Source organism: Hippopotamus amphibius, chromosome 6 (genome assembly GCF_030028045.1).
Source record: "Hippopotamus amphibius kiboko isolate mHipAmp2 chromosome 6, mHipAmp2.hap2, whole genome shotgun sequence".
In the NCBI taxonomy this organism is placed as follows: Eukaryota; Metazoa; Chordata; class Mammalia; order Artiodactyla; family Hippopotamidae; genus Hippopotamus; species Hippopotamus amphibius.
The window spans coordinates 126,331,311-126,343,610 of NC_080191.1; positions in this window are offsets into that span (position 1 = coordinate 126,331,311).

Sequence of the window (12,300 nt, forward strand, 5' to 3'; positions counted from 1 at the left end):
AACTGTGAGAAAGTACATTTTTGTTGTTATAAGTAACCCAGTTTGTGGAAATTTTTTACAGCAGCCCTAGGAAGCTAGTACATGCTCTAATACATAACTGTATTTTTCTCTGATTATAAATTTTCTACTACTTATTATATTTTTATTTTCTCATTGCTAAAGAAATAAGTTCCCAGTTTTTTATACAGAGAATATTGAGATATCTAAAAAGATTTCTAGTAACCTTGGGAACTTGTGAGCAGAATATGCAAATTTAAAGGGAGAGAAACATTTCATCACCTTAATGAATCAATATCAATTGTGTGAACAATGAACATTCTCATTTCCATCTTCAGTCTATCCTTGGCTTCACTTGCAAGCATCCCAGAATTAAATCGTATGATCTGTTAACTTCCTGCAAGTCTCAGAAGGAGAGACTGATAGGATGGTGGTGGTGATGGTGGTGGTGGTGATTACTAGAAACAGGATAATTCATATCTTAAATCTTTTTAGTTTGATAAGAATTTGTTAGTACTTATGTACACAAATAGATATTGTGTGTGTGTGTGTGTATCTGCACACACACATATATTTACCTTTTGGATAAAAATGTATGTTTCCCTTTCCATTTATTGTAGCTTGGATTCCCCAGAAAACAAAGCCTGAAATAAAGGAGTATATGGAGACTTTACTGGGGTATGTGAGATACATGCACATATTTACTGAGGGAGCAAGGCAATGGAAGGAGGGAGATATACTATAATTTTTGTATCAAGTTGACCACTTATTTGGGAAATTCTGGAGTTAATACTTTATGATAAAGAAACTCCTGTATATCCACAACAAACTCGGTGAATATAGTCTTCCACCTCCTTGACCAAAAACCTGGGCCCTCCCTAGAGGTCACCACTTCTCTTGCAGCTCTCCAAGCTGAGGTAGCTTAATCTCTCGTGCTCCAGGTATTATATTAGGTTGCCAAAAAGTTCGATCAATATTTTCCTGTAAGATAGATCTAATAGCCTTTAGTTGTCTTTGACTTCATGTGAAACAATTTTTTAGATTGTATTGTGACAGCTGTCATATCAGCATGAATTTAAAAAAAAACTTATCAAATTTGGTGAATTTTGTGTAGTCTTTTTAATATTGAAGGTAGAAGAAAAAAGCAACATTTTTAGTATATTATGCTTTATTATTTCAAGAAACGTAAAAACTCAACTGAAACACAAAAAAAAGATTTGTGCAGTGTATGGAGAAGGTGCTGTGACTGACTGAATGTGTCAAAATTTTGCGAAGTTTCTGGCTGGAGATTTCTCGCTGGACGATGCTCCACAGTCCGGTAGACCAGTTGAAGTTGATTGCGGTCAAATCGAGACATTAATTGAGACATTAATTGAGACCAATCAACATTATGCAGGAGCTAGCCGACATACTCAAAATATCCAAATCCAAGCATTGAAAATCATTGGCACCAGCTTGGTTATGTTAATCACCTTGATGTTTGGGTTCCATATGTTAAGGTAAAAAAGCCCTCTTGACCGTATTTCCAAATGCAATTCTCTACTTAAATGTAACAAAAATGTTCCATTTTTAAAACAATTTGTGACGGGCAGTGAAAAGTGGGTACTGTACAACAATGTGTAATGGAAGAGATTGTGGGGCAAGCGAAATGAATCGCCACCAACCACACCAAAGGCTGGTCTTCATCCAGAGAATGTGATATTGTGTATATGGTGGAATTGGAAGGGAGTCCTCTATTATGAGCTCCTTCCAGAAAACCGAATGATTAATTCCAACAAGTACTGCTCCCAGTTAGACCAACTGAAAGCATTACTTGATGAAAAGCATCCAGAATTAGTAAACAGAAAACACATAATCTTCCATCAGGATAACTCAAGAGCTCCCATTTCTTTGATGACCAGGCAAAAACTGTTACAGTTTGGCACGGAAGTTCTGATTCATTTGCTGTATTCACCAGACACTGCACCTTCGGATTTCCATTTATTTTGGTCTTTAAAAAATTTTCTTAATGGAAAACGTTTCAGTTCCCTTGAAGACTGTAAAGGCACCTGGAACAGTTCTTTGCTCAAAAAGATAAAAAGTTTTGGGAAGATGGAATTATGAAGCTGCCTGAAAAATGGCAGAAGGTAGTGGAACAAAAGAGTGAATACATTGTGCAATAAAGTTTTTGCTGAAAATGAAAAGGTGTGTCTTTTATTTTTACTTAAAAACCAAAGGAACTTTTTGGTCAACCAATAGAACCCCAATGAAATTAGGGAGTCTCTTTGCTTCCCCTGTTATGTTGTTTCCCTTTCTTCAATTTCTCACCCTTTCCTTGCTGGCACTGCAACTACTGCCAGCAATTATAATGACTTCAACATTTACCTGAAGGAGTCACCAAACATGTGGACTCTCAGTTCCTGGACCTTCTGGTGTCCAAAGGCTTTCCTTACACTGGAGTTCAGCCATTATCAGCCACTGTATTTACCTTAATCTCTTATTTTACCAATACCTTCAACTACCTTGCCTCTATATCTCATGAGTGGAAGCCTAAATCTAGAAGACCCACACGTCCAAGCTACTTCCTGGAAAGCTGGCTGTCATGTTGGAGCTGCAATATGAAGAGGTCGTATGTCAAGAAACTGAAGGCAGCCTCTAGGTGATAGCCAGCAAGGAACTAGGGCTCTCAGCCCAACAGCCCGCAAAGAAGTAAATCCTGCTAATGACCATGGGAGTGAACTGAGGTGCAGATCTTTCCCCATTTGAGCCTTGAAATAACTGAAGCCCTAGCTAACACCTTGATTACAATCTCATGAGAAGCCCTGAGCTGCAGGTCCCCAGCTAAATATACCCAGATTACTGACTCACAGAAACTGTAAAATATTAAAGTTTTTTAAGTCATTAAGCTTTGGTACAGTTGGCTATTCAGCAATGGATAACTAATGGAGTATCTAAGAAAAAAAAAAAAAAGAAAATCATCCATTCCTTTGGAAACTGACATAAATGCTGAAAACCACTGTTTTGTAATTAAGTAACTGTTAAGTGGAAAGCAGTGATAGAGCCTCTAAGAAAAGTGTCAGAAAAAAGAGAAAATAGCCAAAGGGAGGAACATATACCCCATGAATGCATCCAGATTTCTGTCTTTCACATAAAAGTGCTGTTGGTGCCATTACTATTTCTGGTCAGCTCCTAAGGACTCAGTATTCTAGTCAAACAGTACGTAATGGGTAGAATGACTCTAATGCATTTCTAAGCCCTCTTTCCAGACTATATGGGCAATTTAATAACACGTTTCTTCCTATTTCCAGCCTTCTCTTGCTCAGACAGTTTATTTAATAGCATTTTTATGTTATCCTAGTCTCACCAGTAGGATGTAGTAGAGTAGATTTTCCCAAATTCTTCTTTGCACCCTTTTTTCCTGCTTTTGCTTATATGGACTCTGATAATAGTGCTAACAAAATGATGATGCCCGAAGGGTCTAATCATGTGCACTTATGGGCCATTCAGGAGCAGGTCACTATCATTAACCTTTGTCCCTGCATTGTTAGACTCCATTGTTCCCATATGGAGTCTCTATTCTAAATTTATCTTGGGGTTTGTTTGTACCGTAATTTTGTACTGCATCTCAAAATGTTATAGCTAAACCAATTTAGACACCAGTATACTGTTCTCATAGATAAGTATGGTACCAATTCAGTCAGTGGCATCCATAAAACTTCAGAATAGCGGAAGGATTAACAACCTGGATGAGCTACTTGATCGCTCAGTGTCTCAGTTTACAGACCTGTCAAATGGGGATAAAAATCATCTCTACTTCATGGTTGTTGTGAGGATTAAATGAGTTTAATACTTAAAATAGTATCTGACACACAGGAAGTTCTAAATGTCAGCTGTATATGCCATATATAAACCTTCCAAAACTAGGAAAATCTCATTTCTGTGAGCAATCTCCAAAAGATTTTCACACACATTATCTCACCCTGTTGTGACAAACAAACAAACAAACAAACACGGAGGGAGAAATGACAGAGTGTATTGTACTCCTTTTCCAGATGAAGAAACAAAGGTCAAAAAAATTATATAACAACCATCAAATCTCATTAGTGTCAGGGCTAAGATTTGAATCTAGGTTTTCTCCTGAACATTTTTCTGGAGCTTCTTCTGTCTGTTTTAGAGAGGTCAATAAGTGAAAATATGTGCTCTTATTGTATCGGATAGAGATTCAATGATTGAGATTTTTCTGCCCTTCACAGGTACATATCATGCTCATTCTTTCCACTGCAGAACAAGGTGGGGCGGGGGGGTGATGGGAATTTAACAAAGAGTTGAATGGAATATGTGTGAAAAGATAAAGTATTGCTGCAGTATATGGACACCCTTTGGGCAATCATCAATCATCATCTAGTATCTCATCAGGTTTGGGATGATGTACTCATGTTTTTGTTTGCTATTTTTGTTTTTGTCTTTTCAATATCAGACAGTAACATAGTAATTTGTGGCCAGTGTTTGAGTATTAGGATAACTATACTCCCAGTCTTTCTTGGGAGTATTGTTTTGTTGTATGTTTGTTTTAAGACTAAGAAAAGGTCCAGTCTCACCATTTGATAGAATGAAATAAAACCATTAAACAAAGCATGGTGTGCACCTAGTATTTTATGGTACTTGTATGATGTTTCTAGCTTTAACATAAACCAACACATTTTTTTCAGCTGTACAAAAATGTAATAACACACACACACACACACACACAAATGGCCACACTGGTGGACGTTAGTAAGCCATTTATTAATCCGTCCATTCAGGGAGTTAAATCTTTTCCTTTGCCTCACTCCCATTTAAATTATCATTGCCAAGAGTCCTGGATATCACACTTACGAAATATCAGAAGAATGTAATGAAAAAATATCCAAAAGCCTGTTTTTAATGTCTAGCTTTAGTGTCTTTTTATATTTTACTTTTGTATTTTTATAGGAACTCTCTGTCGGCAGAGAGCTATCAGGTCCTAGTGTTTATCTATAGCTCTGGTGAAAGCTCCGCCTGTCTACTTCTGGCTTATGAGAGTTTCTTTCCTTTGGGGTGGTGGCTGGTGCCAGAATGAGAGGAAATATCATGCCCTCTGAGAGTCAAGAGCAGCTGGCACAATTGCCCTGGTGTTTATGGGATATTATAGGCATAAAGGCACATTTGGAGCTGGTTGGGGAAAGAACTTAATGCTTCTTTCTTTTATCTTTATAATCCACTTTCCTAGCAAGGATTATCCTACCATTCATACTAAATTTAGCAAATGCAGATAAACAAAAAGAAAAAAAGAAAGCTAGGCTGCCACAATGTACTCTGAGAAGGCATTGCATGTGCTGGGTAGATAAACTGCCTTTTATCAAATGAAACAATAAAGACACAAAGAAACTTGTTCAAATTGTGGGGTTTTTTTTTGAACAATGAAAGCCATTTTTGTAAGAATTAACCAGAGGGGGTTGTACATCTGGAAAGCGGTAAACACATAGTATCTGTTTGGGAGAAAACTGGCATTATTGCCAAAAAAATTATACATCTGTAGTATGATCCAAATTTGTCAAGCTGGAGGTGTCATGGAGAGGAATTTGCTACCAGAAATTTGCATTAGATGGCGCTTTTCACTATTTATTTTCAATGACATCTTCCTTTGTTTTTGGCAGAATTTTTATAGTGTGTATTTCATGAAGAGCTACAGAAACAGTATAATAAAATAAGTAAAATATCATCATAGCAAAACGAGGTTCCTAGGCTCACAATGGTGACTTTTGTTTCCTTTCCTCATAGCAGTCAGGTCTCAGGAAGATTTTACAAATCACAGAAGTTATTCCTTAGTGCTCCGTTGTCTGCATTTTCATACTCTCACACTTCCCATAATTCCTTTCTATTATTTTTTCCCCTAATCATATAAGATAGGCCTATTCGGTGCTTATTCTCTACCCTTCCAATGAACATCAGCACTTAGGACATTAATGTCTGCTTTATCAACATATTAAATAATCAATTCAGAAGACAATTGAGAAGCAGCTATGGCCCATATACTTGAAAAGGCACTGGAAATACAATGATGAATATATATCGAGTCAATATGGCATCATGAACTTCTGCTCAAAATACATCGAAATGCTGTTAAGCTATTAAATATCATTCAGCAGAACTCAAAGAAAAAGAATGAAAAGAAAGTTGTCAGATGCTATTGATGTACCAAGAATACAAAGTCAATGCAGAGTTGAAGTCAAGGTGGGCCTAGGCTTTTCCACATAGATTTAAACTTTCTGGGGTTGTATCATGGATTTTGATGCCCAAGTAAGGTTGCAAGAAGAGGCCCTTCATGTCTTGAAAGGCATGAAGCCTCCATATAAACTCAGGAAACAGGAGACATACTCTGTTCTCCTGCAATATGGCATGGAAATTTTCCATCTGCCCACGGCTCTTGGGGGGAGAGAGTGACCTGGGAAAAATTGGAACCCAAGTCCAGCCACATACAGCCAGGAGATTAGAATTTTTATTTTCAATGTTTTGAGAGTGAAATTTGCCCCTCTCAGAGGCAAACTTAAAAATCATGTGTAGGGTTACATCTAAAAAACAGAGTCCTCCCAGGAAAGACAGTGCCCACTGGAAATAATCATACCATCAAAAATCACCAACCACATAATGAAGTAAACATCCATGAGAGTCAACAGATGCAACAAAGATAAGGTAAATGGAATTTAATTATAATAATTGATATTCAGTGTGTTATTTGGAACAATATTTTAGTGTTTGTCACACTATTTTAATTTTGAATTTTGGGCACTTGCTTACTCATGCCTTTAACAAGTATTTATTCAGAGCTATGTTGTAACAAGTATTGTGCAACATACTTAAGATACAGCACAAAAATGACACTTGTCACTGTGGTTCAGGAGATAAAGCCTAGTGAGGCAGGACACTAGTAAAAGGGTGGTTGTATTTTGGTGCAGTTGGTTAATAACATAAATAAACAGTATAGCACACAGTGCTCTTGAGTTAACCTAACTTTTTATAATCCTGAAGAAATGTTGGGTTTACCCTGGTTAAAATTTTGAATTGAATGTATTAAGAAAAACATCCTATAGACACCAAAATGAAATAAAAATTTGCCTTAATGGGAATCACAGATCAAACTGGCCTCAAATATCTACTCTAACCAAAACTCCAGAAGATTTGGCAGTATCTACACAATTCTTGGTGAAGAAAATGGTGTGCCTCAAAATTCTGTGCATTTAAGTTTTTAGTCACGTGAGAAATTAATTGAAGGATAACCTTACAAATATATGAGCTTAGAAAGTATGTCACTATGTAACTCAATGAAAAAAGTTGATGAAAAGCACATTGCAGTTGAACTAGAAATAAGCCAAAGTAAAGAATAGGAAGGTTGGGTTATAAAAGGATATAATTTCAAAGCAAATAGAGTTCCAAAATACAAATTGTGTTAGAAATTATTCTTGAAGAGTAAAATACATTCCCTGAAATGAAATTATAAGAATAATCAGGGATCTTTGGCTTTTGGAGTAGTTCCATATTGGTTAGTTAACAAAAAGCACCTTATTAAAGGTGACAGAAATAAAGGCAAACAACGTAGCTGATCTTTTCTTAAGTGAGATTGGTATAATGTGAATCTGTGTTCAACATAGGAAGTGTTATGGCAACACTAGTGAGGTGACATGGGCTCATGGAACCAAAACTTCATCAAATTTCTTTTTAGTGAGCCTTGCCAACTGGCAGGATGATGATATTACATCTACAAATTTTGATTTATTTTAGTTACTGAAGTTTTTTAGGGCACAACCTGCCTGACCAACTTTCCTGAAGCTGATCTTTTCCATGATAAAATGTATATTATTTAAAAAAAGGTAGTCTGTGATTTAACTTCCTGTTGACATCAAAACTATCAATGGTCATTTACTCCATTTGCTATCTTTTCTATGCGTTTTACTAAAAAGTACCACAAATAAACCCCAAAGACCTCTATGAGCAGTACCAACAGGTTCAGCAATTCTGAAACAAGATAATGGAAAGTATGATAAAGATAAAGACAAATGACTTGAAATAAGCAGTCAATTTTTTCACTAAGAAATACTGCGAAAAATTAGAAAATACTTGCTAGTCTATTTATGCATTATCTGTTATCATCTTTATGTTTTCTTTATTTGAAAAGTCAAAAGACTGAAGAAGGTCAAGTTTGTAATGGGATTTTAATAGAACTTTATGATAAAGGTAAAGTAGTTCTGGGAAAATAATATTTATCAGAGGAAAAAGTAATCTGGGTCAAAATACCAGTTAACATGAACCAAAATTCAAAAGTTAAAAAGGCAGCAGTGAAAAATGTCTTCATCTTATAAAGAGGAGAAATAAGCCACTACTGTAACTTGTGATAATGTAATTGGAGACTGATCTGTGTTTTCAAATTGCAAAAAAAAAGTCTAAGAGAATTAAAACAAGCTATTTACTTTTCAAATCACCATAAAAATTAAGCAGGAAAAGGAAAAAACATAAGATAAAAAATTATTAAAATAAAAATTATTAAAATGGTGGCTGGGAAATCTGACAATAATAAAAATAAACACTACCCTCTTTAACATTACAATGAAACATTAAAATAATTCCTCATCCACAATTTATTAAATTTATCCTAAATATATATATTTCTATCATAAGTGGGTTTGGGGTTCATAGAGCAGAATACTTTTTTGGCCCTTATAAATGTTATTATATAAAGGTTGTGTTTTAAAAAGTAATTAGCTTACTATATTGAAAAGAAAGAAAAAAAATGTGAAGATGTAATGGGTTATTACAATCAAATTAAACTCAAATTATTGCATTATGGTTTAGCTCGTGTTGTACAGTGATTCAATTCTTATTTTGTAGTTTTGGATTCATTACATTATTTGTCATTAATCAAATAATATTTATTCAATTTTGTAAAAGCTGTCATTATAAAAGCATATTGAATAAACTCCCTTGTTCAGACATTAAAACAGCTAGTGCAAAATATCTTTCCTGTCTATGTGTGTAGATTTCCCCTTTCAGTTAAAAATAAAAATGAGATGTGATATAAAGGAAAGATATTGACTTCCAAACCAGGATGAGAGTTCTGAAAATTGGATGTATTTTCAGTATGTGTAAAGGAAGAGTCTGCTTTCAACTGAAAGGAAACTAAATCTTGAAAATGGGTTGAAATGGGGTTGTGATGTGACCTCTCTCTTCCAAGTTAATCTTTTCTGAGTGCCATGTTCCTTCTTGTCATAGGATCTTTGCACATATTGTTCCCTCTACCTAGGACACTCTCCCTCCTCTCCACCCGCTCAACCCCTGCCCCATCTTCAGATCTTACCTCAAAGATTAATTCCTCCTTAAGAAAGTCTATTTCCCTTTTTATGCTCCCATCCCACCATTTCATCTATTTAACGATAACCTACCATATTTCATTGAAGGTATGACGCTGCTGATGGTAAGATGTATCTTATTTTATGTTATCACTTGAAAAGAAAGTGTGATGCCACTTAAGCTATGACACAATGTTTCATAAGATTTAGAGTTTTTATTTTACTTTTATCGAAAGAGCTCTTTCAGAAATAGACCTGTTTTTACCACAGTCCTCATGTATATATAAAAAAAAAGTTGAAATGAAGTAAATTAAGTTATTCCTAAAATGTTCACATTCATAATCCAACTTTCAATTCCTTTTCAACTCAGAGAGTTCAGTATCCATGTGATATTGGCCAATTCCACATGACATTGTCTTTTAAGGCATCAAAAGCATTGGTGGTGCAGTGCTTCCTAAAAATGGCTTTCTTCTACAAGTTTGTTCCAAGTTTCTTCTTCACTGGAAGATTTTCATAGGCACTTTAGTGATATTACCAGACGGTTTCAAATTAAGGTTTTCTGATACAAATAAGACTTTTATTTCTTCATCTGAAAGAGTTAAAATCAAATCTCACCAAACCCAGATTGTTTTAACTTCTATTGAAATATGACATACATACTGAAAAGTGTACCAGTCATAAGTGTACATCCTGATGGGATTTTTCACAAAGTAAACACACCTTAACCAAACACAGAACAATATCAACATCCTAGAATCCCTAGTCACTAACCCTCCAAAGAACAAAAACTTTCTGACTTCTTTCATCATTGATTAGTTTTGTCTGTTTTTTAAGCTGATATGAACAGAATGCTAAAGTATGTACTTTTTTGTGTATGGTTTCCTTCACTCAGTTTGTGCTTGTGAAATTTATTTATAATTTTATGAGTCTTTGTAGCTCATTGATTCTCATAGCTGTGTTGTATTCCACTGCATAAGCACATCATGATTTATTTACCTATTTCACTATTGATAGCTGTTGGCATATTTTCCAGTTTGGGACTATTATAAGAAATATTGCTATGAATCTTATATGTGACTTTGGTAAAAATTAATATTAATTTCTTCTGGGTATATATCTAGTAGTAGACTTTGGTGCCATGTGGTGTGTGAAATATTCACCTTTAGTAAATCCTGCCAGTGTTGCACTATCCACCTTTTCTTTTTCTTTCTTTCTTTTTCTTCCTTTTTTTTATTTGGTGGTTTGAGAGAGCAGGGCTCATCCTGGTCATCTTGACTGATCTTTTTTTTAATTAAAAAAAATTTTAATACAGTTTTAAAGGTTACTTTCCATTTACAGTTACTACAAAATATTGGCTATATTCTCCATGTAGTACAATACATCCTTGAGCCTGTCTTACACCCAATAGTTTGTACCTCCCACTTCCCCATCCTTATATTGCCCATCCATCACCTCCCCACTGCTTTGTTCTCTGTATCTGAGTCTGCTTCTTTTTTTGTTGTATTCACTAGTTTGTTGTATGTTTTAGATTCTACATATAAGTGATGTAATACAGTATTTGTCTTTCTCTGTCTGACTTATTTCACTTAGCATAATGCCCTCCAAGTCCATCCATGTTATTTGCAAATGGCAAGATTTCATTTTTTTATGGCTAATTAGTATTCCATTTTGTGTGTGTATGTGTGTGTGTGTGTGTGTGTGTGTATTTGGCCAAAATGTTTGTTCAGGTTTTTACATAAGATCTTACAGAAAACCCCAAACAAACTTTCTGGCCAACCCTATACCACATCTTCTGTGTCCACTCATCTGTTGATGGACACTTAGGTTGCTTCCATATCTTGGCAGTTGTAAATAATGCTACTATGAACACAGGGTGCAGATATCTTTCCGAATTAGTGTTTTTGTTTTTCTCAGATATATACTCAAGAGTGGAATTATTGGGTCATATGGTTGTTCTGTTTTTAGTTTATTGAGAAACCATACTGTTTTCCACAGTGGTTGCATTAATTTACATTCCCACCAACAGTGTACAAGGGTTCCTGTTTCTCCACATCCTCACCAACATTTGTTATTTGTGTTCTTTTTAATGATAGACATTCTGACAGATATGAGCTGATATCTCACTGTGCTTTTGATTTGCATTTCCCTGGTGATTAGTGACATTGAGCATCTTTTCATGTCCCTGTTGGCCATCTGCATTTCCTCTTTGGGAAAATGTCTATTCAGTTCTTCTGCCCATTTTTTAATCTTTTTTTTCTTTTTTGCTGCATTGTATGGGCTGTTTATATATGTTGGATATTAATCCCTTATCAGTCATATCAATTGCAGATATTTTCTTCCATCCAGTAGGTTGTCTTTTCCTCTTGTTGACAATTTCCTTTGTTGTGCAAAAGCTTTTAAGTTTAATTGGGTCCCATTTGTTTATTTTCACTTTTATTTCCTTTACTTTAGGAGACAGATCCAAAAAACTATGACCAGACTACCAAGGCAATCTACAGATTCATTGAAATCCCTATCAAAATATCAATGGCTGTTTCACAGAACTAGAACAAATAATTTTAAAATTTGTATAGAAACACAAGAGACCCCAAATAGCCAAAACAACTTAGAGAAAGAAGGACAGAGCTGGAAGAATCATGGTCACACTCCTTGATTTGAAACTACACTACAAATCTGCAGTCATCAAAACAGTATGGTACGGGCAGAAAACAGACACATAGGTCAGTGAAACAGGTTAGAGAGCACAGAAATAAGCCCACACTCTTACAGGTAATTAATCTATGACAAAGGAGATAAGAATATACAGTGGAGAAAAGACAGTCTCTTCAATAAATGGTGCTGGGAAACCTGACAGCTACATGTAAAAGAAAGAAATTAGAACATTCTCTAATAACACATACAAAAATAAACTCAAAATCGGTTAAAGATCTAAATGTAAGACCATGTACTATGAAACTCCTAGAGG